At 34.9% G+C, this 26,535-nt stretch overlaps 1 long non-coding RNA gene across 8 annotated transcripts; it reads right to left on the bottom strand.

Annotated features, from left to right (window-relative positions):
- Nucleotides 1-1,380: 1,380 nt before the first annotated feature.
- On the bottom strand, nucleotides 1,381-26,321 carry LOC129922798 (uncharacterized). 8 transcript variants are annotated; one of them, XR_008774691.1, is made up of 11 exons: nucleotides 26,088-26,321; nucleotides 20,882-21,054; nucleotides 13,615-14,034; nucleotides 9,598-9,745; nucleotides 8,195-8,550; nucleotides 7,424-7,615; nucleotides 6,693-6,758; nucleotides 5,723-6,069; nucleotides 5,115-5,214; nucleotides 3,789-3,885; nucleotides 1,381-1,522 (listed from the first exon to the last, which is right to left on the bottom strand). It is a non-coding gene; the product is annotated as an uncharacterized LOC129922798 (long non-coding RNA). The 8 variants fall into 8 exon arrangements; XR_008774689.1 differs by lacking the exon at nucleotides 20,882-21,054 and adding an exon at nucleotides 10,000-10,237 and having other exon boundaries at nucleotides 26,088-26,320; XR_008774692.1 differs by lacking the exons at nucleotides 13,615-14,034; nucleotides 20,882-21,054 and adding an exon at nucleotides 10,000-10,237 and having other exon boundaries at nucleotides 26,088-26,314.
- Nucleotides 26,322-26,535: the final 214 nt, after the last annotated feature.

The following is a 26,535-nucleotide window of genomic DNA, read 5'->3' as shown; positions in this document are numbered from 1 at the left end:
GTGGTTGGAATGATGTTGCCCACACATCAGTTCCTCCCTCTCCATGCAGCTCATGTATCCAAAGGAACGGCAGTGCCGATACAGTTTGGGGTTAGCGGCGTCGCAGGTTCTGCCAGAGTGTAGCACTGGGTGCTGCAAACTGCCTTAGGGTCGCCAGCTCCTGATTTTTCCTCAGGGTTGACTCCCGAAGCCTTTTCCATGATTGGGTATAGCTGTAAAGCAACAGAGGTTTGAATTCAGAGTTTTCCTTCTCCTAGGTGGGTAGCCAGCAAGGTTGTCATAGCCAGAAGTGGTAATGGATGAAAGCACTCCACTACCTATAAAATTCTTCCAAATGGCATGCATCTCGAATAGCCTCTGACAACCAGTCCAACTCATGGCCTTCATGTGTGGCTCAGATATTGAGTCTGGCGGAACTGTTCTCACTAACAGGAGAAGGGGCAAAGGCGAGTAACTGGCACCTTAACCAGTAAGCTTCGGGCAGGAGGGGCTCAGGCATCATAAGAATCAAAGATCCCATTCTTCAGCAACATTTGAACCCTTAGATCCCCTCAGTTTGGAAGACAAGCACTTAACCTCTCACCCACAGCATCCCAAAGTTAAAATTTATTTAGCATAAATATTTAAATGTCTAGATCCTCTGTTACTATTTGCAGCACGTTTTTCAGCATTATTACATTTTCAACTAACTGTTAACTGTTACACAAGAAATGCTCAAATCTTATTTTCAACTAACTGTTAACAGTTACACAAGAAATGCTCAAATCTTATTGATTTAAGCAAGTACTTATATATACAATGCAGCCATTGTAATAGTAATTAGAAGCCTAATTTTACAAACTTGAATGACAGTAATTTGGTTTGGAACCTAATTGTCTAAATTTTTAAAAATATATTTTTATGTTTTAAATAAGCTCAAGACATGCCAACCTATTTACCAAAAAAATTATTTCTGTACACTTGATTTTTGAAGAATTATTTTCATAATGCTTTCTAGTGTCTTTATCAATTGATATTAAGCCACATCTGGGTACTGTTCATGCATTACTTTTTAATGCCCTGAGTATCAAGCACACTGATCTAGTTCATTCATGTTCAGATTCTATTAGCTACCCTACTAGATGAAATGCCCATACTCATTCCCAGCTATCCTGCAGGAGGTTTGGGATGCAATAATCTTAAATTGCAAAGGAACATCCAGATGTAACAAATTACTGACAAAAGTAAAAAACACACTGACAACATATTTAATAAGAAAGATACCATGATTTAATAAGTTGAAATAAAACATCATGAATACAAACAATGATTCACTTAAGGTTAAAATCAGATCAGTGAGTAAACACAAGTTCTGTACTGATTCTCTAGTAGATGTAAGTCATGTAGCAAGGAGTTGCACTAGATTTGGCGTAGGCTTTGATGACTTTATTTACTGCTTCCAGAAAATCTTTCTCTGTACAATTTCTATGAACCCTGATAGCAAACATTCCAGCTTCTGTGCCAACACTACGAATTTCCGCTCCTATTGATAAAAGCAAATAAAAAAGTAAAAATAAAAAAAACAACAATAGACCTCTTTTGTTTTTTAACCAATGCATTAACAAACAAATGATTAATTCAAAACTTAGAAAAAAAGCATAAAAACACAGACACTATGGAGTCACTATCAAAATAATCAGTATGACAAGATTCTAAATAAATACTATTCAGATTTATTTCTCTTATAACCACGGCATGGGGGGGCTCAGCAGCCCAAACCAACCTAAGAAAAATAGACAAGGTTCAAAATATTGGTCTAAGGATAATGACAGGAGCAATGAAAACAACACCCATAAGCTATGGAGAAAACCGCTGCACAAAACTGGCACAAAAACCATCTCAAAAGGACCAATTTCATACAGGAATCTCTAAGCCTAAAAAAGAAACACCAACTTGAAAAAATTACTCTGGAATCCTCAATAAACTATAATGAATCTCCACCCTGGGACGAAAGCCCTCTTCCTACTATAAGGGACCATATTGAAAACATAAAAAGAAAATCTGTTAACAGACCAACAGAGCTCAAGGAAATAGTGAACTGTTTTCTACATACCAATTACCCTAGCAATCAGTGGATCAGATTTTACACGGATGGCTCATCCCATAAAGCCACCACAATTGGAGGAGCTGGAATACTTATCAAATGGCCAGATGGAGGAAAACTAGAAAAATCCATTGCAACTGGAGAGCTCTCGGATAGTCACCGAGCAGAAAGGGAAGCACTAGCACTAGCTGCTACCATGCTAGAAAATCATCCAAGTTCCCCACAAAGTCAGATTGTCTTTCTAACCGATGCGAAAACAACCCTCCAAAGGTTGCAAAACTCTGATTCCTCTTATATTAAACACCTCAGAACAGCACTTACAAAGCTCAACAACAACAGCAAAAAAACTGTTATCAATGGATACCAGCTCATATACAACTAGAAGAAAATGAGAAGGCTGACACACTCGCCAAGAGTGGGAGAACCAACTCACAAATAAACTCTGCACTCTATCCAGAAGAAATGAAGAAATTAATTGTAAATAAAATAAATGAGAAATGGACGAGCTCTCATCCAAATCACAAGAAAGATGACGCTTACTATAAGCTATCCCGACAAGACCAACGTCTTTTGACTCAGGACTGGACACAACAGAATGCGACAACACATATAACGCAAGCTCAAAATTGGAACTAGTCATATGAACACTCCAACATAACAATGAGAACGAAGAAGAAGAAGAAGAATTTCTCTTTTAATGTAAGTTGATTCAAATGGAAATCTAGGTTTACTTCTGTATACCATTATCAAGAGTAGATGAGAAGACATTAACATTAAGAGTGTTTGTTGAGAGGAAAGAACATAGTTTGTGAGAGAATTAAAATTGTAAACAATAACGATCATTGTGGTAACTACATTATGATGAATACACAGTTTTTAAAGCTAATGTACATTAAAATGAAGTAATTGCTATCATACATGAATTTGTCAATAATAGAAATAGTATCAAGTATTAGATTGCAGAGTGAAAGTATAAACTTGAATGGAAGAAAGAGAAAGTAGTCAAGTCTAAACATCAAAGTATGACTAGGAAAATCTCAATGTAATGTCTCAACACCAAATATGACTAGCAAAGTCTCATCTCAACATCAAATAGGATTAGGAAAGTCTCACTGTAATATCTCAACATTAAATTTGAGTACTTCTTTGAACCCAGCTTGGTAAAATAGTTTCAATAGCTCTAATAACTTGCAATCAGGCAACTGATTGTTGGCTTAAAAGGCTAAAAGGCAGCCATAAATGTTTTGTAGTCATTGATTGTCATATGGTTAGGGTTAGTGAATGTTTTATGTAGTGGCTGATTATAAGCTTTCAATAAAGTTTCACTACTTTGCATTTTAAGGGTTCTTATTTAGGATTTTAATGTATTAATCTGGAGTCATTTAATTTTTTACCAAATAAATACCCTTGCTCTTTCCATTCACTACAAGGTATTCCTTTATTTTTTTAATTATTTTTTTATAGAGCGCATCTTTCATGCTTATAACATGCTCATGGTCTAATCTCTTTTAGTGGAAACTTGGAGTAAAAAGGTTTCTGTACTGCATTTAGAGGCTCAGCAAACACAACTAAGCTCAAGTAAGATTTGAGCTCAAGCCCCATTGATAGGGAGCCAAGAGATTTTATCCAAAACAGCTACACATCCCACTTCTTTTAACATTGTTAATTACCCCATAAATATAAACATAATAATGTGAATACATACCTGTACTGTTTGGGCATAATCTAGCCAGCAGCTCATAACGAATATCTTTCTCTACACTCATAGATCTAGCATGTCTTTTACATATATGTGTACGGCCCTGCAAAATGATAAGTGTTATGTAATAATTCATGAAATGTTTATATTCAATGAAAAAAAGTTATAACAAATAAAAAGTTGTAGTAACATAAAGAAAAACTAAACATTTAATTTTCTGAAGACAGGTATTTTAATTTCGGGATCTTTAGCATACCTCAGAGTCCACCCAGCTCTAATGGGTACCTAATATAAGTTAGAGAAAAAGAAAAGCCAGTTGGTCATTGTGCTGGGGACATGACAACCTTGTTAACCATGGGCCAGAGAAACAGACCTTTTCATCATCTGCCAATAGACTTTATTTTACTTTTTAGAAAGCTAATGCTTCCAATTAATGCAGTTTAGTTTATAGCCAATTGATAAATCTAAAAAAAATATTGGTGGGGCACTGACCATTTGACCCTAATGCTGAGGTTGCAATGTCTATAACATTGAAACAATAAAGCAATTGTTGGCAACATAAATATCAGACATTTTTAATACAATTGTGTGTCTTTGGACATTTTGTGTATTAAATTATTGTTAATTATTATTATTAAATGTTATTATTAATTATATATCAGTTATAAGCATTCTTGGCTACCAAGTGAAAATACATTTTTACACCAACAATGTTGCCAACAATATACTAACATTCCTTACATATTTCAAAAAGAATAAAAATTAAAATCCTTAAGTTTCTTTCTTTAAATCATAAAAAAAAATCACACATATAAACATAACACATTATACAATTTATAAATGCTAAGCTATAAACTGCTTGATTATGTATGTGAGGAGAGCTTCATTGAAATCACATTGTAGACTAGGTATTTTTGATTTGATTCCACATTGTGCTTGCTGAGAGCCTAAAGGAAGGACTCACAGATATCCTCCCCCCCCCCCCCCCCCACCTTCCATATGTCAACAAAAGATATTGACCCAGAATGCACTGTGCTTGCTATAGGAGCATGGAAGTTGTGCTAATCAAAAGCATTAATAATACCAGCAATAATAAACAGCATGACTATTGGCCAGAGATGAAGGCTTCAATTCAGCTTTCATCACCACATTTTGAAAAGCATGAACTAAAAATGTAAGTCATTCAGTGTTGCCAGACATAAGCACTGTAATGAACATCTTCACCATCACTTGTTCCATAAGTTGGATGGATCATTGGGTCAACAGAGATGCTGCCCATCAAAGCTTTTCTGCTTTTCTCTTAGTGATAAATCTGAAATGTTGACAAATTACCTTTTTATGTTTCTCTGCTGGCTCAAAACCAAGGACTTTACCAACTCTTCATCTAATGAGGTTTGTATCGTCTCTGCTTTTTGATAGCAATGTTGCTTCCCTAAAAATGCAAAATTAAAATTTCTTTAGAAAATGTTATGTACTCTTGTTTTCACTATTTTTGTCTAACAGCCTATAAGCATAACTGACACGACTAGAATGACAATTTAATGTCAAAACTAGGAAAGTTTATATCATACAAAGCAAGATAGAAAAAGGTTCATCATGGTCCACTAGCAGGTTACTAGAGACAGTTATCTTATCTTAGAAATAATTTTTTTAGAGTGATTATATGTGTACCAAAAAAAAATAAATTATGTTTCATATCACATTAACAAGCAGTTTGTGACACTTATGCATCAATGAAGTTGCAAGCATAAAAAAAGGTACTACTTCTATAGTATACTAGCATTACCCTTGGTTCTTCCACCTGATTTGTTCTCAGGCTATACATTGTTTATTTTGGCTAAAAACTCTTTTTTTTTTCTGCACTTCCAATAAAATTTCCTGCATTTTATTTTCAGCCCAAAAAGCCCAGTATCAATTACATTGAATTCATAGACACATACTTTTGGTGTTTGAATTCTAAGAACACTTTTCTCCCCATCCTCAAACAAACAAAAATGGTACATACAATCTTCTTTCTTCTTCCTTCTCATTTTTTTATTGGAGCATTCAGATGACTGGACCAGTATATGAGATTATTTTCGCAGTGGTTTCCAAATCAGGGAACTCTCCATATAGTTTTCTTTCTATTGGGGTGTTTTGGGGCCAGTGTCATGTACAGCCTCTTGGTAAAGAGAGCAGTTTTGGAGGAGATGGTCAGCATTCTCTGGTGACACTCCAAATGGGCAGATTTCAGTTTCTGATTTTGATCTTCTGATACATATGTTGTCGAATTCTCTTGTGTCTGGTCCTGCAGAAAAAAAAATGATTTTAGATGTTTTTCTCCCATAAAACAGTTCTAAAGGCACATCACTATTCATGATTTAGTTTATCTTTACATATGAATTTTTTTTTAATTTGGTCAGTTGTAGCACCTTTATCTGGAAATGCATCTTATACACATTTAAAAATATTTGACACTTATATTTATAGCCTATCAAGATCAAATAGCCTGGGAACGACATGGCCTAAATTGTGCCCATGTGCCTAAACTCAAAACTAAAACCCTGATTACCACAAACAGGGAGATGCGGTGGCTGAGTAGTAAGGCGCTTAGCTTCTGAACCAGGGTCCATGGCTCAAATCCTGGTAAAGACCCAGCTCTATTGGGTACCTGACATTAGTTAGGGAAAAAGTAAAGTGGTTTGTCATTTTGTTGGCCACATGACACCCTCGTTAGCCGTAGGCCACAGAATCAGATAACCTTTACATCATCTGACCTATAGACAACAAGATCGGAAAGGGCAACTTTATTATTTTTTTTTTTACCACAAACAGTTTACACAAACCCCCCCCCCCTCTCCAGAAAAGAAAAAAACTTTTTTACTTTCATAAATAAAAAGGATGGTAAATGTTATGTCTATAAAAACATACCTTGAAACAAACATTGCAGTCCTTTTGCTTTAACTTCCTCATCTCAGCTTTGTTAAGGGGAACTACCTATGCACAAAATAAACACAGTTAAATAGATTGAACTCAAATTCTAGAAAGTCAATGAAATTTACATAAAAAAGTTATTTAGAAAATGAACTTTTCTCCAAGTCTTCATCCAGCCTTTTCTTCTGTTTTAATCAGAAATTGCATTGATATTGTCATTACAAGTCCTTTCAAAATGTTTTGAGTCAAGTCTAACTCTATTTTTCAATTATCACACTTGAGATTTTGCTGCTAATCTTTTGCCCTTTGTCAACAATCAGCCTAATGTGTGGAAGACATTTGTATAGGCCATGCAGAGCTGAGATTGTTATCTGTGACATTTGTTTTTACACATCAATATTATGCAAACCCTCTTTTTCCATGCATATTTTTCATCATCTGATGCAGACAAAGCTGTTGTCCTTCAAGGATCCAATTGTTTTCTTTTGAATTTTCACCTGTCTTTCAAAACAGGTTTTATTTTGGCCTTAAATGTGTGTTCCACTGCCTTCTTGAGAGCTTAATTGTCTCTATCAGAAAGCATCAGTTGCGAGCTACTCTCATCTACACCAGTGCCAGTGTTGATATTACCTTCTGTCCTCTAATTTGCAAAAAAAAAATATCACTTTTTAGCATGAGACGAATAAAAAAAATGCCAGAGGTAGTAAAAAGATAAATCTGATTCAAACCTTATCTTCAACTCCTTGAAAGAAACCCATTGGTGCTTGAATGTTGTGTGATGGATGGGAGACCTATCCTTATAAAGTTCTTTGCCATCTTGATCTAGAGGAGCTAAGAAAATATCCAAGATACCGGCTTTCAAATCTGAGAGTATCTAGCATCGAAATCTCAAGATCACTGCTCCCAAAGTGACTAAACATCTGACAGTAAATAAAAAAAAATATAAAAAACAATTAATATTTATTTTTTCTTGTATCGGACAAAGCATGTATTATTAATATTATATTATTATAGACAATAAGGTCTGAAAGGGGAACTTTTTTTTATGCTTTTTTTTTAAAGAAAATTCTAAATAATGAACTGATAGTGAGCTTAACAATGATCATGTATAAGGCTTGTCTTGGAGTCCAAAGATTAGTGAGGAGTGCAGTATTTCCCATGGCTGCGCAGCCCCAGCAACAAAAAGCAACACAAATATGTATTTGCAAATACAGACAAAAATATACCACTCAAGGCTGAATTCATTCATAGAAATTTATGACAGAATACATAGAACTATGAAAAGTAAATAGCTTGGCAGACAGAAACATGACCTGTAAATTACTTGATAGGGCTAGGGTTATAATTGATGAAATTTAACAGTAGACTTCAAATAAGAAAAGAATGTTAATGTATGTTAAATTACAGGTTTCACTAGTTTAGCTAATAGCAACTTGAATATTATTTTACACTTGGTAACTACATGCTTCAACTTTACTCTGTGCAAAGTGCAGTCCTACCTTGATTTCTATCAAGTGATTCTCCAGCCTACATGTTTCAGTTCTTTACCAGCCATTAACATAAGACAATCAAAGCCATATTGTAAATCATGTGGAATATCTGAATTTTTCTTCTCTTCTACAGCAAGATGTCTTCACTTGATGCATAATTCCCCTAGAATGAAGAAGATAAGATAATCCATGCATTGTTAACAGAAAGATGTCAATTAACTGTGATGTCATCCTCTGAGCTGAGTCAGCTAGAGCTGCTCCCAATGTTTATCCCTGTCAAGAATGCCTTGCTTTGGCAAGTCTTTCAAAACCTTTTACAACTTACACCTTCAAGTGTCTTTCAATGAACAAATCATGTTGATCATCTGCCAACATAAAGAAGTATACATAGATATAAGCATTTCAAAGTCATGGGCCAAAAGCTCAGTCATTTTTCATTTCGCTTCTATATCAATATTTTGATTTTTTTTGTCGGCTAAATGATTTGTGTACCTCATAGGAAAACAATGGGGTCCAGGGTTTGAACCTCAATGAAGATTGGGATTTTGAATTTTTAGGGTGCCCCTCAGTCACCCAACTCTAATGGGTAACTGACTTTAGGTGGGGAAAATTAAGGTGGTTAGTCATTGTGCTGGACACATGACAACCTGCTCATTAACCACTGGCCATAGAAACATTACCTTGACATCATTTGCTCCATGGATCGCAAGGTCTGAAAGGTAAACTTTACTTTTTGTAATACTTTTTTAAAAATTAATATCCACTGTGCATCCCATTACTTCTTACTTATGTATAATAGATTTCTCTTTTCCCTTCCTTGTGTTTCTTGAATCAAGTTCCTTTTTATAGAGCATTTTGATACCTCCAGAAAGCCAATAGATTATATTATTTGTCAAAATGTCCAAAAGTAGAAACTAATTATTTTATAATGAGAATGTGGGTATAAGTGTTGTCTATCCAGTATCCAAAACTACACATTTTTCAAGAAAAAATCAACAAATTAAACATATTGAAAAGGTAATAAAAAATTAACAAGGATTATGTGAAGGTCTTTCCAAATTTTATTAATATTTGTGGTTAAACAGTAGAGTTCTTTTTATTTGTTTAAATAGATCATTAAGTGTAATACTTCAAGACCTATATCTAGTTCCTAATCTTCAGACAGATGATCATGGATAAAATCTGAACATTTTCATTTCAATGTATGGATTCTATGGTGGAAAAATGTTCTACAACTTCTGCAAAGATCAGGCTCTGTTTTATCCACCATGGTCAAACACATCAACCTTAGACAAACAGTATCCACCCTAGACAAACAGTATCCACCTTAGACAAAAAGTATCCATTTCTAAATAAAAAAATACATACATATAATTTTCTTTACATATTTAAAAGAAAAAGAGAAAGATTACCTGAGGTGACAGACACCATCAGTATAGCAATATTTTTTTGAGATATCAGTTACTGGTTCGGAAACTACAGATGGATCAGTCACTGTACAAACTTGGTCAGTAAAATTTGAAAAGTAGACAACTCCATGGTAAACAATAAAATCACCACCTGAAAACACAAATAAACAATAAGAGGATGTAGACACACAAATTATTACAATGTATGATTTTAATTCAATGTGAGCCAAAGAAATAGTTATAACCTTATATATCCTTAAACACATCAAACATTTGAACTAGTGGCCAATTTTAAGGATAAATGTATAAAATATACAGCTATTTTATTTGAATAAATTTGAATATTAAAGTCAATATAAACAAATATGAGACGTGTGACAAAAGTTTAACTTAAATATTACATACTGTTTGCGTTTTTTTTTTCTCTGTGTTCTCATTATAAATTGTAGGGTTCAGATATATATATATATTTATCGAAGATGAACTCCATTCTTTTCAGATCAGGCAGCTTTCCATACAATCTTTATTCTAAAGGACTGTTGGGGGGCCAGTATTTTGTATGGGCCTCATGATAAAACAAGGCCACGTGTTCTTTTCACTAGTTTCAACATCCAGAATAAGTGTTGCCTCATTATGTTGTGCCCTGTTCAAAGGTGAAAAATAATTCATTGACTGTGTCCTGATAGAATGTAACATGCATCCTTAATCCTGATGTTTGAGTGACAACTGTTTTGGTTTTGGTTTATACTACTCTTTTTTTTTTCCTTTTCTCTTCCAGATATAGTGGAATTTAAGAAAAGAAAAAGTAAAGTACCACTTTCAGACCTTGTGGTCTATAGGGCAGATGATGTAAAGGTCATCTGTTTCTGTGGCCTATGGTTATGTGTCCAAACACCTTTACTTTTCCCTAACTAATTTCAGGTACCCATTAGAGCTGGGTGGATTCAAGAGGAGCCCAAAGATCCCAAAATTAAAAACCCCAGTCTTCAGCAGGATTCAAACCATGCACCCTGGTTCAGTAGCCAAGTGCTTTACCACTTAGCCACTGCACCTCCCATGGAATTTAAGACTGCTTAGTTATTCTTCCATTTTGGCAGTGTCAGATTTTTCTTCTCCTCTATTTGAAAGTGTGCTGGGACCCATTGAAGAACAGTTTTCTTGCTATTATTGTTGAGATTTATAAGAGCTGTCCTGACTTTTTTGATAGAGGAGGCATCAGATTTTTTTAAACATTAGAAAGAAATGTTTATTCATTAGAAAGTGCATCTGAGAGATCGCCAGTGGCAATTAAATTTTCTAATCTTTCTTAATTGAGCCATTTATTGAATAAGACAGCTCCTCTGTTACTGGTGGATTCTTAAGATGATCCATTTGTATAATTGACCCACTAGTTATTGGTTTATTAGATTTGTAGAAAAATATTTACCATTTTCTTGAGATCTTTCTGATTGTGATAAGATTTTTTGGTTATGTTTTCAATACTGTCTCATAGCAAAAAGAGAGCTTAGGTCCCAGGGAAGAGAGTCATTGCACTGTTTAACTGATTCATAAATTATATTTTATAAGTGGTGTTTCTTTGTTTGAGATTCTTGTATGAAATGGTCTTTTCAGTTAGTTTTGAGTGCCAGACTTGTGGGTTTAAGTTTTGAGTGGGTAGCTCTCTTAGGTTTCCATTTTAGTAAACTGAGTAAGGATTATTATTTCTCTTATTTTGTCCAGAGAAACCAGGGAAAAAATGATCTCTTCCATTGCTTTGAAGGTTGTTGTTTTTATTGTTTGGAGTTTAGTTTTTGTTTTACTTTTTTACTTTGTCTATTTTCTGTAGAATTGACTGCTGAATCATATGATGTAGCACTGTGTTCTATAGTGATGTAGCTGGTAAATTTCTTTTTCAAAATGTAATTTGCTTATGGAAGCTCACAGCCTGCTAGGTGGTTGGTGTTAGCCTTCCCTGGTTGTCCAAGAAGTCTACATCTGAGTTGCCAGTTACACTGATGTGATTTGGTATCCCCTGCATCTAGTGTGTTGTAGCTGGTACATTTCTATTTCAAAATGTTGTGATTTGGTATCCCCTGCATCTAGTGTGTTGTAGCTGGTACATTTCTATTTCAAAATGTTGTGATTTGGTATCTACTGCATCTAGCGTGTTGTAGCTAGTACATTTCTATTTCAAAATGTTGTGACTTGCTCCAAATTAATATTTCCATTTTATATCTTGTACAATTTCACTTTTTTTTAGTTGACTTTATAGACTGTCATTTTATTCATACTGCCATGTAAGATCTTTAAATTTGTTGAACCATGGATTGGGCATTAGAGCTGGGTAGACTCAGAGGTGCCCAGTCTTCACTAGGATTCATAGCTGGGACCCCCAGTATGAAAGTCAAGAGCTTTACCACTCAGCCACCACGCCTCCATCAAATTGATTAGGCTAAAAGTAGTCCTACAAGTTCTTTGAGTGAAAAGAAAACAGTGTTTAATGAATAAAAAAGGGAAGAAGAAACTTTTTTTTTCCCACTAAAGTAAATCAAAGTAAAGTTCCCCTTTCAGACCTTACAATCTAGGGGGCTGAGGATGTAAAGGTCATCTGTTTCTGTGGCCCATGGTTAATGAGATTGCCAGCACAACAACCAGCCGCCTTTACCTTCCCCATCACACCAGGTACCTTTAGGTTGGTAGACATAGTCATGTGATCAGGGCACGGCAGACATATTGTTGGTAAAAATCTGGTTTCTATGCACAGTCAACACAAGCTTTTAGGCACTTACCATGGATTCCATAAGTCGAGCAAAGAAAGATATAGTCAGAAACAAATACTAATTCTTACACTTTGAAAGCAAGCCAGCATAATAAAGAAAATGATTTGCTGCCCTCCTTGTGTTTTTTTTTTTAAATATTAAAAAAAAAAAAAAAAAAATACATGTTTTGTAAAATGTTTTACTTATTTCGGATGTTCCTTCAGAGTTGAAGATAATTACTTCCTAGTCCAAACCTCCCGCAGGACGGCGGGGGATGGGAGCGGGCAGGGTTTGAACCCCTGACCATCGATAAGTCCGAACGACAGTCCAGCGTGCTTATCCAGATCTCTTCACTTATAATCTTGTTCTACTGAAAGTGCTTACACAATCACAAAGGATGAGTTCAAGGTATTCCGAATAAATTTTATTGTTAGACCTAGATTAGATCTAGATCTACTAATAACTAATCTAGACTAGATTCTAGATCTATATTCTAACTATTTAAGTTAGCATATCTAGACTACTATATTCATAATATTGTTTGACATAAATGTAGAATCAGATTGAATAGTCAATATTTATTATTGTCGAGGGCAGTGTTTCTCAAACTGTGTGCCGCCGAAGATTTGCAGGTGTGCCGAGGAGTTTTCAGAATGCCACACGTGCAGCGTTACACAGGTTTGCGTACTATTAAATTTTTATTTTACCTTGGGACGACATCCCAACTTGCAACGACCAGTAATAGTAGTGGATCGCTACATTATGACAGAAAGGGGTGTTAGCTCTTCAGGTTATGGAGTTGTCCACTATACATATATTATTATAATGACTCAAATGTAGGCCGCCTTAGCAGACGCTCAGCAGTTCTTGAATTGATAACGATTATAATAAGCAATGTGTTTCATATAAATTTTGTAGGTGTATGCTAATAATAACAAATTATTACTAAGCCTTAGTCATTGTTATCCATGGAGAAATACGTTGGTAAGAATGAAACTGCGAAAGCGTTCAATGAAAAGCATGGAACCAAACAAAGGTACAAAGAGGATTACATCGGATATGGTTTCATATCTTCAGGACCTAAAGATTCTCCATTGTCATTCTGTCTGATCTGCAATTCAGCTCTGTTGAATGAGGCGCTTGTTCCAAGCAAATTGAAGAGACACTTGGAAACAAAACATCCAGCTGTAAAAGCGCAACCGAAGGAATACTTCGAAAACTTTTATTCAGTTCATAAAGGATGAAAAATGTGTCAACAAATTCTTATTTTAAAAAGACTTACCAACTACGACCAAAGGCGAAGATTTTTAAGTGGTGAACGAAAACATTTTGCTATTAAGTACAGTGGAGACAAACTGTGTCAGCGTTTGCACCGATGGCTGTCCTTCCATGCAGGGAAATAGAAAGGGATTCTTCACTCTTGTGCGTCAAGAAAATCCAAATGTATTAGTTGTTCACTGCATGATCCACAGAGAAGCTCTTGCCTTCAAATATTTGATGTCTGTTCTGGATCAAGTGATTGAAGTTGTAAACTTCCTCAAATCTCGACCGCTTGCATTCTAACTTTCCTCAGAGCTTTGTGAAGCAATGGATTCAGACTACTAATGTCTCCTGTATCACACCAACATTTGTTGGCTCTCCAGGGGAAAAGTGTTAAAGCATGTCGTCCAACTCAAGGCTGAGCTGATTTCATTCTTGGAGGCTGAAAAAAAAAAAAAAAAGACTTTGGATTTTCTATTCATGACGAGATTTGGTGGGTTAAGGTGACATTTCTCTCTGATTTATTTGACAAATTAAATTCATTGAATTGAAGTCTTCAAGGACCATCGGAAACCATCATCATTGCATCCTCAAAACTAAAATCATTTGGTTAAAATTGATTGTCTTTGTGGCAAAGTAAAATCACGAAAGGACTGCTTTCGTACTTACAATGAATGTGCTTCAAATAAAGAAATCACCCCCGAAATTCTGGACACTTTGAAACACCTGCAGTCAGCATTGCAGCATTACTTCTCAACAGTTTGAAGTAATGAATATAAATGGGCCAGCTCTCCATTTGGAAACAATGAAGCTACAAATTTTACAACTAAAGAAGAAGAGCAGCTCAATGATTTAAAAAACGATGCAATTCTTAAGTCAAGTTTGCAGAGAAAGCCTGGATGTGTTTTGGATTTCAATCAATAAGTTATATCCTGTAATCAATTTAAAAGCAATCAAAATAATTCTTCCATTTACATCTTTATGGTTTTGTGAGTTTGGATTTTCAGCACTGACTGAAATCAAATCTAAGAAAAGAGAGAGACTTCTTACAAAAGACGATGAAATGCGAGTTTGTTTGTCGACTTTGGAGCCTCGATTAGATTGCATTTGCTCTCAAAAACAGGCACAACATTCACATTAAACATAATACTGAAAAACAGGCAAAATCTATTTTTCTTTTTATTATAAAACATCTGTTGCTCTTTGTGGTGTGCCGCGAAATTTTTGTAGTTTGTTTACTGTGCCGGCAGACAAAAAAGTTTGAGAAACACTGGTCTAGAGCTAGATCAACATTGTTGTAAATATAATGTAGGCCTACATAGATTGTGATAGAGATCTACTCTCTACTCAAGCCTTCAAGGTCTAGTATTCTAGATGTAGATCTATGGCTACATAGATCATAGATATATTATATACAAAAACTGGATGATGTCTCAGATTAGAGTGTGACTAGATCTAGAGTCTAGCCTACATAATGCTTAGGCTTAGTAGATCATTCTAGATCTCATCTAGACTCTATAGAATAGATCTAGAAAATCTAGATAACATCTAAAATCTACATCTCTCTGTTGCTGCATATTTTAAGCATATGAAACTTAATTTTTATCCAATAGATATAGCTAGATCTAGTCTTCACTTCTAGGTCACTTGATAAGATTAATAAATTTAGCTTTTATGTAGCACTACTTTCATGCTTATAGTTATAGTATGCTCAGAGCGCTATGGTCCAATCTCATTGGACTATAGTTACAGATAATAGTTACTTATTATTAGATACTAGTATTATATAGATCAGATCTAGCATCTAAACCAAAGAAAACTTTACTATCCAGTTTAGATCTAAGTCTAGAGCTGAAGACTTTTTAAAGTTTATTTTAGGACTAGGCTCATAAAGACTAGTAACTTGTTGATAAATCTAATGGTCCTAGATCTGTGTTTCTTTTACAACTTTCAAATGCTCTTTAAGATTTGAAGCTAATTACACCATAGCCCAAACCTTTTGGCTGTTGCGGCTGAAGCACTTCACTAGTCTCAATTGAATTTTTGGTGTAAACTAGGGTTTTGAATTTCTATATTTTTAGGATGCTTCGAAGTCCAACCAATTCTTTATATTACAAGAGTTCTACATCTATTATTAAAATGTTATTGCTATTTTTACTTTTGAAAATGTCTACAGGCTTACAAGAGTTTAGCAGCTTACAACCAGTTCCTAGATGGTCGGGTTCAAGATGTTATGGCTTTTAAACCACTAGCAAAGGTAAGTAATAAATATTGTTATATTATAGTTAATATCTTGATATTCAAAGGTATTTACATGTATATGAGACCAATGTCTTGATATGTACAGGTATTTTAAATAATTTTTTTTTTCTTTTTAATAGGTCTTCACTCTCAGTGGTTAGCATGTACTGCAGCCCTGGATAGTAATAAGTCAAGATAATAGTGAACAAATAGATGCTATCTTACTAGATTTTTCTAAGGCTTTTGACAAAGTTCACCACCATAGTTTGCTTAAAAAATTAAAATATTTCTGCATTAATGGTCCACTGCATCAGTGGATTAAAGATTTTCTGATAGGGAGAGAACAAACTGTAATAATAAATGGCTCTAAATTGTAATGACACAAGATGCGTAGAAGTTGATGTGAATCGGGTTTTTCGATAGTAATGTGACGAGTAAGAACAGAGTAGGATAATGAACAAGAAGAATAACGGACAAGACGCCTAAGAGGACGACGCTAGGCTAGCGACGACAGAGGACTGTGCCCTTTTTATTGTTTATTAAATTGTTAAAGTTATCAGCCTGCGTTATTAAGTATATTCTTGATTCATTCTGTTGTTGTGTCATATGGACTCGCATGCACCATTAACATATATATACTCATCAACAAAATAGACCATCAACAGATGTGGCGACCCCGACGGCCAGGGCGTCATTTTGATCTACAATCTAGTTAACTTCATGTTCTGGATATATCTATCTACAATTCTACACTTGGCGAAGTACACTGGAGAAGTACTGGATTAACATTCGTTTATTTCTACTAGATCTACCCTACGTCTGTGCTAATTATCTGGACTGCAGCTGGATTTTGGCATCTTTGTTCCAGTGGATCTAGACTTTCTATTAGAGAAAATTCGAAACCGTTACCAGCGTCTAGCTTTGTCAGCCAGGTTGGATATTTTTAGATTGAACCTGTATCTATATATAGAATAATATAGATCTATATCTATTGTGTCTGAATCCAGAACTATTTCGTCCGTTGAAGTGATCTAGGGCAGTCCGTCGTCAGTATACCTCTACCTATATACCTCAAGAGTGAAGATACCTCATTTTGTCAGGTTTATCTGTTTATTGTGAGTACGGAAAGTCACCTGAGTCTACATATCTAGTATTTACAAGCTGACCGTTGGAGTCACCTTGTCAGGTTAGTTTTTCAAGCTATTGACTGTTGTAGTGTTGCTAAGCTTGGAATCTAATCTACACACGAGTGATGGTATACCCTACTACCACACTGCGTGACCATCTATTCAACTTGTAAAGTTGACTAATTTATATTCATCAAAAGAGAGAGTTGGACTTTGTCATTTTTTTTACCTCTCTTGAGACAGCACCACCAGCTTGTCTCAGTATTGACTTATGTTCCTGACCTAAAGACAGAAGCCAGCACCATACCAACAGATCATCAAGTGGAACCGGAACCTTGGAACCTGACTAGAGGACTTTATCTGAGAACCGTACCATACCGTGGCAGCACCAGAAGAGATTGGCTTAACTCAGTACTGCCTGTCGAATAGCCTTTGTGGGAGCACACCTTGCCTTGCCTAAGACTAAGACAGTGGGGAACTTGTGTGGAACTGACCGTTGTAGCTCCGTGGACTGAACAAAGGGGATCTAACTAAAGATAAGTTTATTTTTTCTCTCCATTATTATTAAATTAAGTCTATTAGGGACAGTAGATCTTTGTTAAGAGCAGGTTGCCTGATAAGGGCGTCATTATAGGACACATTAGAAAGTGGACCTGCTCCATTTAATAAAGTCTCAATGATTGTTTAGATTGTCTTGTTTTGTTCGTATCCACGTACATTTTATTTTTTTTAGAAGTCAAGTCATCTTTATTTGTCTCTTTCAGTGTATACTTCCTCTAAAAAGTCTCATCTCATTAGAATAGATTTATTTTTTTGTGTCTTATTACGTTTATTTTACATTATTCTTATTATATATTAGTAATTTTATCTTAAGTAGATAAGGTAAGCCACGTATGCAACAGTATGATAAATTACACCCAATAATTTATGTAAGTAGGAAATTATCTGATACTGAGAAGAGATACAGTGTCATAGAGAAGGAGGCTTTAGCTGTTGTTTGGGTTGTAACTAAGTTGGAAAGCTATTTACTGGGAAACAAATTCATATTGTTATCTGATCACAGGCCTCTAAAGTTTATGCAAGAAAAAAGTATTAAAAATGGTAGATTATACAGGTGGTTTCTAATTTTACAAGAATATAATTTTCAATTAGAGGCTATTAGGGGAGAAATTAATATTATAGCTGACATGTTGTCAAGAGTTACAGTGAGATAAACTGGTGTAAATAATGATTATTCATTTTGATTTGTTTATGCATGTATATATATGTATATGTTCTAGTCAATGGGTATGAATAAGTTGTTTATATATGAATACTATATTTTATTTCCTTTAAAGGAAGATAACTCAGTAAAATATAAATTGGGAATTTTATTAAATCAAGGGAGATAATTATAAAAAAAAAATTTTCCAATAATTAAAGTCAAAGGTGTAAATTAAAGTAAGTATGATCATCTACAGTCATTATTTTTTTTTATATAATCATTATCATTCATTAGTAAAAGGCTAGGTCAGTTTGGAAATGGTAAGTGGAGAGAAAATATACTTATTGGTACCCAACAAAAAAGTTAGGTAGAATAATTTGGAAAGCTGTTTTGACACAAATATTACATTTTGTCTGACAGGAAAGGTTTGGTGTGATGTGAGGCGATCAACCATGTACATATAGCCAATAACAGTATTTACTCTGAACAACTCTGTTTTATGCCTATGGAGTCAGCAAAGGCATCTTCGTATGTGGACTATATACATGTGTATTTATTCTGAAAAACTCTGTTTTATGTCTGTGGAATCGACAAAGGCATCGTCGTATGGGGACTGTATACATGTCTTGATGGACTTAGTACTATTGGTTGGTGAAAATATTACACTGGACTTTACTATTTTATCGTCAATGACAGGAGTGATGATTAGAACACCGTATACCGGATATTTTCTTACCAATAACTGTATTGGAACTGTACATATTGTTTTCTTGGTGTCAACATTCAACTACAGTGTGAACTTTGTGACATACAAACATGGACACCAGGAACTGATGAAGATGGGAAACATGATGATGTCCATCAAGATCAAGATATATGTTTGTTTTGTCTTTCCCAAAAAATTTTGGCCATGTATATTGTACAGACATGACAGTAGGGATAGTGTTTTAGACTGAAAAAAAAATTGACAAAATTTTTTTTTTGATAAAGGGGGGAGGAAATATGTAATGACACAAGATGCGTAGAAGTTGATGTGAATCAGGTTTTTCCTAAGTAATGTGACGAGTAAGAACAGAGTAGGATTACGAACAAGAAGAATAACGGACAAGACGCCTAAGAGGACGACGCTAGGCTAGCGACGATAGAGGACTGTGCCCTTTTATTGTTTATTAAATTGTTGAAGTTATCAGCCTGCGTTATTAAGTATATTCTTGATTCATTCTGTTGTTGTGTCATATGGACTCGCATGCACCATTAACATATATATACTCATCAACAAAATAGACCATCAACAAAATCAACACCGATAACAGTAAACTCAGGTGTACCTCAAGGAACAGTCTTGGGTCCACTACTATTTTTAATTTACATAAATGATTTACCAAATTGCATTACTTCAGGAACAAAAGTCAGATTATTTGCAGACGATTGCATAATATATAGAACAATAAAAACAACACAAGACACAGATATTTTACAAAGAGAATTAGATGAATTACAGAAATGGGAATCAAATTGGAGCATGTCTTTCCACCCAGAAAAATGTCAGTTGTTAAGAGTAACAAAAAAACTAAAACAAATTAATTCCCCTTATCTTATTCATGGCAAACCAGTAACACAGACTAAAAACGCAAAATACCTAGGTGTTATAATAAATGAAAAACTATCATGGAATCCACATATTGATGAAACTACAAAAAAATCAAACAAAGCATTAGGATTTATTAAAAGAAATTTCTATAAATCAAATAAGAACATAAAACTAAAATGTTATTTAACCTTGGTTAGGCCAATAATAGAATATGCATCCTCCGTTTGGGACCCCTCAACTCAAGAAAACATTAAGAAACTGGAACAGACACAAAATAGAGCAGTGAGATTCATAACAAACGAATATTCACATTTGACTAGAGTAACACCTTTAGTAAAATCACTAAATTTAGAAAGCCTTCAGGACAGAAGGCTCAAAAGTAAAGTAGCAATCATACATAAAACACTGAACCATAATCTTCAAATACAAAATTTAATAAAATACTCTGAAAGACACAAAGATAAAGGCACATTCCTCGTCCCATATGCTAGGACAAATTTGTACAAATACTCCTTCTTCCCTAGTACTATTAGAGCATGGAATGGGTTACCTGAGCTAGCCAGGAAAACCAGGGACTTGGCAGAATTTAAGTCATTGGTTAATATGCATGACTAAATGCATGACGCGTAGGACGTAATCATCTTCTTTTTTGAAGTAACGTCTGTATTATCTAAGAAGAAGATGGTATTATTCTATCAGCCCACTGTTCTTGTATAGTTGGACTTGGTGAGTCCTGCACTCATGTGGCAGACATGGATCCTTGAGTCAAATAACCTACTCACTGAAGCCCAGGCTGGCTTTAGAAAAGGCAGATCAACAGAAGATCAAATTGCCTTCATCACACAAGTAATAGAAGACGGCTTTCGAGAAAAGAAACCAACAACAATTGTGTGGGTTGACTTAGAAAAAGCATTTGACAAAGTCTGAGAACAAGGTCTCTTGCTCAAGCTAATCCAGCATCACATATCCCAAAGAATGTACAACTGGATAAAGGAATACCTAAATAATAGAAAAGCCTTAGTTTGCATGCAAGGACAAAGAAGCCGCACAGTGGGTATAAAAAATGGCGTCCCCCAAGGAGGAGTCCTATCCCCAACACTTTTCCTAATATTCATAAACGATCTACCTAGAAAAGTTAAAAGCAGCATGTATGCAGATGACCTTGCCATAATTAGCACAGAAGAATATGTAGGAACATCGAAATTTCGATTACAAGATGCTCTTGATAAACTCAATAATTGGTCCAAAGACTGGGGCATGTCCATCAACACAAAAAAGACCACATATACCATATTCTCACTGTCAACAAAACAACAAACAATAAAATTAACATTAGATTTGGAAGCTTTAGAAAAAAATGACAGCCCTACTTATCTTGGAGTCACCTATGACCCGAGACTAACCTGGAAAAACCAAATAGATAAAACACAGAGTAAAGGCATCCAGAGACTATCCCTCTTGAAAAAATTAGCTGGCACAGATTGGGGAGCTAATCACAACATCCTAAAAAAGACCTATACCAGTTATGTAAGACCTGTATGGTGCCACAGCATGGGTCTCAGCAGCCCAAACCAACCTAAGAAAAATAGACAAGGTTCAAAATATTGGTCAAAGGATAATGACAGGAGCAATAAAAACAACACCCATAAGAGCTATGGAGGAAACCGCTGCCCTGATCTCTCTGGATGAAAGAAGAGAAATAAAAATCCTTTCCCAATTCACTAAATTGGAAACCTTGGAGAGGCACCCACTCAGAACAAAAATCCACAAAACTGGCACAAAAAAACGTCTCAAAAGGACCAATTTCATACAGGAATCTCTAAACCTAAAAAAGAAACACCAACTTGAAAAAATTACTCTGGAATCCTCAATACACTATAATGAATCTCTACCCTGGGACGAAAGCCCTCTTCCTACTACAAGGGACCATATTGAAAACATAAAAAGAAAATCTGATTACAGACCAACAGAGCTCAAGGAAATAGTGAACTGTTTTCTACATAGCAATCAGTGGATCAGAGTTTACACAGATGGCTCATCCCATAAAGCCACCACAAATGGAGGAGCTGGAATACTTATCGAATGGCCAGATGGAGGAAAACTAGAAAACTCCATTGCAACTGGAGAGTTCTCTGACAGTCACAGAGCAGAAAGGGAAGCACTAGCACTAGCTGCTACCATGTTAGCAAATCATCCAAGTTCCCCTCACAGTCAGATTGTCTTTCTAACAGACGTGAAAACAACCCTCCAAAGCTTGCAAAAGTCTGATTCCACTCATATTAAAAACCTCAGAACAGCACTTACAAAGCTCAACAACAACAGCAAAAAAACTGTTATCCAATGGATACCAGCTCACATACAACTAGCAGGAAATGAGAAGGCTGACACACTCGACAAGAGTGGGAGAACAAACTCACAAGTAAACTCTGCACTCTATCCAGAAGAAATGAAGAAATTAATTGTAGATAAAATAAATGAGAAATGGACGAACTCCCATCCAAATCACAAGAAAGATGACGCTTACTATAAGCTATCCTGACAAGACCAACGTCTAATCTTTCGACTCAGGACCGGACACAACAGAATGCGACAACACATGTTCCGGAAGCTCAAAATTGGAACCAGTGAAATCTGCCCATGTGGAGTATCACCAGAAAATGCCGACTCTACCAAGAGGCCTGCATAAGACATTGGCCCCAAATCACCCCAATAGAAAGAAAACTAAATGGAGAGCTCCCTGATTTGGAAACCAATGGGCAGTTCATCTCATGTACTGGTCTAGTCATATGAACACTCCAACATAACAATGAGAACGATGAAGAAGAAGAAGAAATGTGGCAGACACTTTATTTATGCTGGAAGCCAACACCAGGCTCAAAGACAGTAAGACAGTTACAGGCTTGTTATCTTACTGGATAAATCCATCAGAGCTTAAAAAGGTTTTGCCAACTAAGGTTTCTGAGATTGATATCACCTCATTAAAAAACAAAAAGTTACATTTGATTCTCTTGTGAACAACATCACTTCTAAAAATAAAAATTTAAAGGCTATTAAATCCAAAGAAACTATAAGGCTTAGTATAAATATTTTTAATTCATTTATTGAAAGTAATGAGTTCCAATCAGATATTTTACTGTGTTGTGCTAATAGGAAGAATAGGTTTGTGCCTGTGCTTTAACGCTGCTAGGTCTCTCAATGAAAATTTCAAAACAGTCATTTATTACTGTCATCTTCCTGTCATAAGTACAAATAAATTTTTTGGGCCTGAGACTCTCCTTATTGGGCCAGAAAATCAAATCGGATATGTCGACATACATAACATCCAAAACAATACATGAATATCTTAGATCACGGGTTGGGCAACCTTTTTGTATCGAGGGCCGCATTATTTTAAAAATTGGGAATGGCGGGCCGCATATTTATATACAACTTATAGAGACACTCTAAGCTAACTGTGTAGAATGTCTTTTAATTCATATTTACACTGTATTATATTCACGTTTCTTTTTTTTCCCCACACTTCACGTTAAGGAATTACAACAAGAGTTAGCAATTATTTAAACCAATTTTACGATTTTTTTTTTCAAATTGCTGTTGTCATTTTACATTAAAATATCCTGACAAATATACAGTTGTACTTAATGTGCAGTATTTTACTTTTTACACTCGTGCATGATGTTCCGGAACTGTGGAACTAGCTTACTAGTTTCTATCCTTGTGACTGCTGTCAAATTACAGTCAGTCAAAATCGACCAGTAATAATGCTTGTTTAGTCTCCACAAAGGAAAAGGCTTGTTCACTGAATGAGACAATATATGTTCTGGAAGTTAAATGTCGGGACTAGAGAAACTTGCCCATCACCAGAGAATGCTGACCATGTCCTTCAATGGTGCATTCTAAATCAAGAGACCCGAACAAGACTTTAGCCCAAAAACCCTCCTAAAGAACAAAAACTAAAAAACAAATAATTTTATTTGATACTACTAGGTCTAAATCTATTGACTAGATCTAGTGAAATCTAGTCTAGATTATTCTAGATCAGTGGTTCCCAAACTTTTTTGGCTCGTAGACCCCTTGTCATGTTTTCCAGTTTTCGGTAGACCCCCTGGTTAGCTAATATTGCTGAATTGTAATTTTTCTGATTTATGAACTTCCAATGTGCTTTTTTTTTTTCAATGATTCCTAACGTATTTAATGTGAAGAGTGAAAAAGTAATAACAACCACATGCATGTGCGTAGCTTTGAAGGGGGTTGGGGTACAAAATAAAAAAATAAACGAAAAAAAATCCTGGCTACGCCTATGGCCACATGTAAGTAAACCTCATTGAATTTATGAAACAAGTCTGTTAAATAAGCAATGTCTGATTTCAGTCTGATTAAATTTCAATTTAAAATTAGATCTTTGACATCCAAGAGCTCCGATACAAAGTCAAAAAGAAAAAAAAAATTAAAATAAAGCGTTTCGATGGCCATCGAACTTCAGTGTGAAGGACGAACTGATGAAAGTCCTTGTCATTTTCTCAACACATTTGAGCAACTAATGGAGTATTTAAAATGTTGCTTCAGTTAACTGCGTTAATAACAAATTGAAGATATTTAGAATTCTACCATTTTTTCCCTATTCACAGTAGAACCCAACCATGAAAGGTGCTCCAACCATTGTTACTGACATTATAGTGAAGGGGAGTGCTTTTTCTTTAAACTAGTCCTTCAAACCATTAAATATTATTAGTTTTCGCAAAAAGAAGTTTTTTTCGAGGATTTCTTGATCCATACTAAAACGAACATTCGCCAAAACTAAATGTTTATTACCAGGCAAGTTTGACCTGTCTACTTGTGTTAGAAACTCATTTCATCAATAGGCCTTTGAATTGTTTTGCTGCTTAGAGGAATTCTGTAATACTATCAGATGTAGGTTTGTGGACAAAAAGTTCTTAAAACTTCTTCAGTGGATGAAAAAAATCATTTTATTGCCTATTGTGTGATGTTTTCCGAATTTCGCAATAAGTTAAACATAATTTAAGACACTTGCAAACCATCATCTTCTCTTTTTTTTTATACCACAGCAAAGATTTTGTTCACTGTAAGTCTTTTCTCAACTTTATCATTGATTGTTCAAAAGCTTTTAAAATCTTCATCCACTTTATCAGGGTGGCATCGTCTCAAATGATCTTTTAACTTAGGTGGTTTCAAAGTGTCTAAATAAAACTTTGTTGCATAAAAGACATTGGCAATGTAAGTGTGTCATGGAAATTTTTTTTTAAATCAACACCACTGTGTAATTTCATAATTATATTTGGCCAAGTTAAATACAAATACCATATAGACTAAATTAATCTATTTAAATGAGGTATTAAAATAATTTTTCATTCGAACAATAGGATTACAATTTAAATAATTTATATTTGTATAAGATAATTGTTAATTACATAATTTTAAGATTTTAATTAAAGTCACGACCTTCTTAAATCAAGATCCACTCTCGTAGACCCCCATTTACATCTCGTAGACCCCCAATTCCTTTTTTAACTTTCGTAGACCCCCTGGAAGTCATCGTAGACCCCTGGGGTTCTATATAGACCACTTTGGGAATCACTGTTCTAGATCTACTTGATTATCTATCCTTTTCTAATTCTAGGGCTCTACTCTAGTCACACTAGATCTTGTATATAGTTCTAGATCTAAAATAATTTAAGAGTCTACTAGTACTAGTCTAGATCTATATCTAATAAGTCCTCTATGTCTAAGAACACAGATTATAATAATTATATTAGAGATCTAAATATTTATGTCTAAATCTATAGTCTATAATAGACTTATTAAGAACTAAATTTACATAATGATACATTAACATAGAAATCTAGAATCTAGAGATCTATCACCTTCTAAGTCTATTTCTAGATAGATCTAGAGCCTACTTCTAGATCTAGTTATCTAGTGCTAGCCCTACTTCTAGATCTAGAAACTAATTTAGACTATGTAATAAGAAAAGTAGATCTAATAGCCTTATTTAGCATGATCTATGAAAGTATGATAATCTATCAAATCATCTAAAATCTAAAAAACAATCTAGACTAGATTAGATCTAGATCTATTGAAATCTATTCATTCTAATCTAAATCTAGTCTAGATTCTAGATCTAGAAGTCTAGAGACCTAGACCTATCTAGTAGCCTAGTCTAGACTAAGACTAGATTCCTAGATTGTCTAGGTCTAGAGTCTAGATGATGATAGATAGATCTAGACTAGTAAATTCTAGTAGAGTACTGTAGTAGAGCCATTGTCGTGAAAAGAAAGGGATTTGAATGGAATATTTGGCTAATTAGCACTTACTAGATTCTAAGAATAGATCTAATTCTAATATCTAGACCTAGACTACTAGATCAGTAGATCTAGAGATCTATGTCTAGAACTAGATGTAGATCTAGTCTTCAACCATTTCTTCAGTAAATTTAGGACACACCGGGTCCGGAAGTAGATGAAATGTAAACAATAAACACAGACCTATATATATTTTATTTTGCACTCAGTATTTTCAATTCGCACTATTAATAAATAATAATAAAATGGCAATTTTTTTTTAGTGTCGGAATTCAGACTTGGTGGAACAAAAAATCGTGAATGCGGAACGGCGGAACATGTGAGCTTTTTTGATGATTTTGCGGGCCATTTCCGCATAATGCGGGACTATAGGCATGTCTGCTGTAGGTGTCAGCAGGCCGCATAAAACATTCCGCTGGGCCACATTTGCCCACCCCTGTCTTAGATGCAGTTGTGGGAT

Source organism: Biomphalaria glabrata, chromosome 14 (assembly GCF_947242115.1).
Source record: "Biomphalaria glabrata chromosome 14, xgBioGlab47.1, whole genome shotgun sequence".
Lineage (NCBI taxonomy): Eukaryota > Metazoa > Mollusca > Gastropoda > Planorbidae > Biomphalaria > Biomphalaria glabrata.
This window is presented reverse-complemented; position numbering and strand designations above follow the sequence as displayed.